Source organism: Lissotriton vulgaris, chromosome 1_1 (assembly GCF_964263255.1).
Source record: "Lissotriton vulgaris chromosome 1_1, aLisVul1.2, whole genome shotgun sequence".
Taxonomy (NCBI): Eukaryota; Metazoa; Chordata; class Amphibia; order Caudata; family Salamandridae; genus Lissotriton; species Lissotriton vulgaris.
This window is the reverse complement of record NC_141685.1, coordinates 1,898,824,307-1,898,830,683: the sequence shown is the minus strand read 5'-3', so window position 1 is coordinate 1,898,830,683 and position 6,377 is coordinate 1,898,824,307.

Here is a 6,377-nt window from a genome sequence, read left to right as displayed (position 1 = left end):
GTATATATGAATGTATATATGTTTTATTACTTTTAAACCATTGTATGGCTAAGAAACCATATCAATGCTTTTACAGTATTATCTCGCAATACTTATCTTACTGTGTACGTACTTTTTATCATAACAAGTCTTGCAATTGTGACAATTCATTTCTCTTGTACGAGAAGAAAGACTGTTCAATAAATGTTACCTTTTATTGACAAACGCCCGTCTCTCTATTCTCTACATATTCTGAAAGTAAACTGCACCAACCTGACTGAGTAAAATAACTGTCTATTGTTTCACACAACCTAGAGATTGACTCTTGATCTGAGGAGCAAAGTTGTCATGTTGCACGGTTGTTGGAAAACTGAATCCCTTCTTGTCTGTGCCAGGGAAGCTGATCACTTCCTATTTCAGTCAAGAAAGTTTCCAGTGACCTCTGAGCTAGTTGGTAACAAACCCAATTAAGTTTAGCATAGTCAGTAGAGGCCTGGAAGATCCGCACTTCTACGTCGATACTACTGTTTATGTTATTCCAATGCGCAGGGCCTATTGGGAAAATAGGAACTACGCTACATGGCGCCCAACGTTTGGTAAGGCGATAAACTAACGCAAGACGTTAGAGTAACTCAGTCGTGCATATTTCACACAGACCCCTTTCTCCCGTAAATACTCCAATAGACGTCTGGAGTGGGTGAAAGGTTAAAATCCGCCCGAACTCAGTAGGAAGAGATTCCTATGTAAAGCTCTGGTTTATGCAACGTTGAAGGATACAGTGTTCCAAAATATTGTGCACCTAATCTTTGTCTCCTTGGAGACCTACTCTGCAAACCTTGCATTTATACAATGCCAGGAGAAAACTGAACCACTGGGGCCGCAGCAGATGTGACTCAGCAGGGTCCAGACGAAACAGTACGGGGTGCAATAATCATCCCGGCACATTTAAGAAAATCTATAACTTTAAAACTTATAGAGAACGGACTGACACCACAAGGTGGTACAGTAATTTTCGTGATAGAGGCACACGAATATCGGCAGACAGAGGTATTCTATTCATGGATAAACTTTCCAGTGGCAAACGCTAGAACAAAAGAGTTTCACTATTACAAAATAGAGAAACCTCCGTAAGAGTATGCTCCTTTCGAGGAGACTGAAATCCCACTAAAATTCCAAGAGCACCTGCTCTGGTTTAATGGCGCCCTAAAACATAATGATCATATTACCAGGCTCGGTCCACTTGGTAGACCAGGAGCAACGTGGCCGGTTCTAGCCAGCTACACACCACACCCGGACATTGCAAAAATGTCTAGAGAAGAGCTGTTAGTACAGCTAAAAACATTAATAAAAATACATAGGCAATTAGTCCAATATGTAATGCGGACTGCAACAGTCCAACCAGCTGTTAATATACCACAGCTGACCCCCCATCAGGGGAACACTAATAAAATTACACCACAAAACATGCAGTCATGTCTTGGTAAAACACCCGTAAAACGGGAACAAATTCCTTTCTGGTTAGCACAGAAAATCACTCAAATAGAGGCAGTATTTCCAGATACTACCCCTGTAGAGAAACACAGAATCTTGACCATCTGCCTTCCTATGGGAATCCCACCACACGTGGAGGACTGCGACACGTGGGGTACAGTCTTTGCTTCCATTTACACAAAAACACACGGTTTTCCTTCTATGGCGGTAATACCAGAAGTGCTAAAACAGATTCAAAATGAATACGGTCCAGAGCCAGCTTTAAATCTTGGTATGAAATTACTGAAAGACTTCAAGCAGGTCTCGGCTATATTATTAGCCAATATAAAGGGAGAAGCAGCATCTGTGGCGATCCGACAGAAGTTGAAGGAAACAGATATAACAGATCAGCCAATTGAGCTTGCCAGAATCATAGAAAAATGCTATGAAGAATTAGGTAGAGACAGCTTGGGTGGGAAACCAGTAAAGCCCCAACTGCTCGAAAATCCTGAAAAATTATTTATTAAAAATAATTCAAACACTCCTAAAAAGAGCTGGGATGGAAATAAACAATCCACTCCCAAGGAAAAAGTTTTCCAGTCCAGAGGAAGGTCTCCTCGACGGAGGGAAAGAACTCCGACTCGAGAACACCAGTCTCCCCAGAGGGAGCCCTCTGAGAAAAGATATAACCTTAGAAATAGGGATAATTTGAAAAAACCTGATAGATATCAAAGTATTGATACACATCCCTCTCGATCTTTTTCGCAGAAATCGGAAAGAAGAGGACGGTCAAACCCAGGAGAGCACACCAAGTACAAAGACAAGGAACCTGCTCAGAGAACAAAATCTCAATTTCCAAAAAAGAAGGTAGCCAGTATTAGAGTAATCAACCATGCCGAGAATACTGAGGACACAGTTGAAAAATGGGGAGTGGGCATTGACAATGTTGGACAGTGCAGCAGAAATCAGTATAGCCCGCAAGATCTTGATGAGTCATCTGGAGACAGTGGACACGAATGAATACATTCAGGTTGAAACTGCCGACACCAGACTTAGCGAGCCCCATAAAATATACGAAATAACATTGCATATAGAGGGTGATAAGACTAGGAAAATAAGGGGTCTATTTTGGGATAAACTCTCAAAAGGCTATGATATTCTGTTAGCTGAAAAAGATTGGCCCCCAGAGTTTGTCAGGGAGTGCCCTCGTGGCGAAGAAATGATTATGTCTACCTTCTCGAATCACATTCCGATTCACAAAAAATATACATATGCAAGGAAATGGGCAGTAGCCCAGGCACCGGCATTATATAAAAATCATGTAGGATGGGATGAGGACTCACCTCCTCACAAAATCCAGTTAAAAAGTGAACCAACTGCCCAACGGCAGTATCCCATTAAGCAAGAAGCTAAAAAGCAAGTCAGGGAGATCTTAGATCAACTTGAATACCAGGGGGTGATTGAAACATGCACCTCTCAAATGAACAATCCTTTGTTTCCTGTCTCCAAGCCAGACAATTCATATCGTCTAGTTTTGGACTACAGACACCTTAATGCATGTTGTAAAACATTTGCAGTACAAAACTCGCATAGTGCAGCCCTAATGAATAACATAGTTAGGAAAAAATATAAAACGACATTAGACATATCTAATGGTTTCTTTTGTCAAAACATTGCACCAGAAAGCAGATACTTGACCGCTTTCTCAGCATTTGGGTCGCAGAAAAAAATTCTGTCGACTCCCACAGGGGTTCAAGAACAGCCCAGGACTATTCTCAGCTAGGGTAACAGAGTTACTACAAATATATGACGATGAGGCATTATCTTACGTAGATGATATTTATCTCACAGACGACGACTTGGATACTCACTTGAAAAGAGTGAACACCATTATACTTGGGTTCGCAGCAGAGGGTTACAAATTCAACTTTAAAAAGTCTCGAATTGCCCATCTGACAGTATTATTTTTAGGATACGAATTATCAAGTGAAGGAAAAAAGCCTAGCGGACAACTTCTTAGAGAAGTGCGCTGTACTCCAAGCTCCAAAAACGCTGAAGAATTTACAATCCATACTAGGTTTTCTGAATTTCGGAAGAACATACATTTTAAATTACGCAGAGAGGGTTAAACCTCTCTACGAACTAATTAAACCTGATTTTAAACAAATCAATTGGACTCAAAAACACACAGAAATGTTGTGATTACTGCAAACAGACATGTTAGCAAAAACAAAATTAGACACACGTGACAACACACGCGATCTTGTAATCCGAGTCATCCCAGGAGGATGCGGATTCACGTACCTGACCTCTAATGAGGGAGAAAAGGTACCAATTTCAATTAAATCTCACCTGTACACACAAGTAGAAAAAACATTCAGTCACACAGAAAGAACTGTGAAAGCAGTGCAAATTACATTAGCAAATGAAAGAGAACTAGCACACGGCAAACGGATTAATATCCTCACAGCGGAATCCGCCTTCGAGGCGCTATTCAGCCCAGTAAACCTGCCTACAGTGTCACTGGATCCGAAATGGATACAGTGTATAGATTCTCTAGGAGGGGAAGATGTGAAATACTATTTCGCCCCGCAATTCGAAGAACTGAATGATTTAGAATATGAAAAAGAATATCCTCTGCCAATCGAAATTCTACCTCTCCCACAGTACGCCTGTATAATCTATACAGATAGATTTGTACAGCATTTCAACGTAGAGAGCAAATCCTACGATGCAGCCTGTGCGATTGTTAAAGGTCGTTGGCTGTGGGGTAAATTCAGACCGGAAGTAACAAAAACTGAATCATTAAGAAACTGTTCGGCTCAGAGAGCTGAAATCAGATCTTTAAAGATGGCGCTCGAAAATGCAGAACGTGAATTCCCGACACTTATCGTGTGCGATTCTCATTTTTGCGTCAACTCTTACAATAATAAACTGCAGAGTTGGATTGAAAACGATTACAAAGATGACACAGGTGCCACAATAAAGCATAAAATGCTTTGGGAACAGGTAGTTCTTTTACAGAAAGAACTACAAAAGACTCACGTGATACACGCACAGAGTCTTCAACGTGATGGCGTTCACGTTGCAGGGAATTCATTGGCTAATACAGCTGTAGCGGAAGCAACTAAACCGGCTTCCGTAGCCACAAAAAAGCGTACAGAAAAATACATAGACGGGGAAACCATGCTGGCAGTAAAAACGACCGTAAAAGGCGACTGCGCAGCACTACCCGTGAACTATCCACTCAATTATGCATACGTAATCGATGCAAACTCTGTTCCCTTATCACCCTTATCCAAAGTCACTCTTTTATGTGTCACATTCCATATGCCAATGACAGTTGGAACTTTGTGGTCTGAGGAAATCGTGTCTGAAAGTGACCATTGGAGGGTTGCTTTGTGTATCAGTAATTTCAATAAAGGGATTAATCTACTTCCGTGTGGAAAGCTTCTTCTTAACACACACATTGGTACTGGTGTTCTGTCCCTACAACATTGCAAGATGTACTCGGTCACCACTAGACCATCACCTCCAAGATATTATTATTAAAAAAACTGGAAGATTAAGGATATACTAGAAATGAAAAGGCCTTCCAGCAATTAGTGTTAGTTATAGCAAGGATAGACACCTGCGCCTGCCTGGGTAAATACAGCTGCCTCCACGTGAAAAAGTCAAATATGAGTCTAGATACGTGCAAAATTCTTGAACTTCCAATACATGAAGCCAGAGGGGCCCCCAGTAACTGAAAAACGGGTCAGATTTCAAGAAGTGGGAGCTTACTAAATGAACAAGACTGATGAATGAATGAATCTGAGTGAGGGGAAAATAACACAGTCTATCCTTAACAATACTAGGAATTCAACAAGAGTCTTTAAGTCTTGTTCAGGGTTAAACTAACACATCGCAAACAAAGTCTCCATTGAAATTGCACATTTCAATGCATTAATTTGTTTTTGAACGTTGAGTCTTTTATCAAATACACACAGACATTTTTCACTGCTAGATGTTTGCCATTGAATACTCTGGGACAAACAGGATGTATAATGTCACTCAATCCAACTAGTGTCCTAACCGTAGTGACCTGTAAGAGTATTCAATGTCTCCAAATTTGGAACGTTCTTTCATTAGGGTGGCATGCATCCAACTGGGTCCCCTATTGTCACTGGTCAGTAATGCTTAACCAATGCGGGCTGCTACCACTTTTGAGGGGCGATCTTTCTGACCCTACTTCCTTTGTTGTACCAGTAAGGGATGACTCCAGACATAGAAGCAATGATGTAAAGGAGGATAAACTTTCTACTAGTTGCTAGAAATTGAGAAATCTGTATAATAATTTTACTTTACCTCACCTTTACCTATACTTTAAAGTTCAGAAATATTGATCCATGATGGGTACTGATGACTGAACATTCTAAAATCCTCTCAAAAGTCCTCATAAAGTCAGCTTTATGTACAAACTTATTTTGTTCCAAGCAAATGGTAAGGCCCGGATGTGTAGCTTGCTCAGGGGTAAGGTGACCGTGTTGACGTTTGCTTTTGGTGCTAGCCACGAGTGATGTTTACACTCATATTTCATGCTCATCTTGTCCACGTTCCTCTACTAATGGTTCTGTTGCTAAACTAAGAGTAACGCAATCGAGCACTTTGTGGGAGCGGAGAAGGAAAAGGAAAGGAGGCTTTGAAAAGGGCTTTACTTAGATTGCCAAAATAAATACATTCGACCAGATGCTACTAAAACAGGGAGTGCTGGCAAATGAACTCATGACAACTGAAACAATGGAATTTACTGCGGTGAAAGTAAACTAAATTGGCCACAATTACTTTTGAAATATCAAACTGTGCTTATTTTAGTGTTTGTGTGGGTCGAGTTTAAACTGGTACATCTATACTTGCCTGGATATGTTTTTTTGCTGATATCATGGACA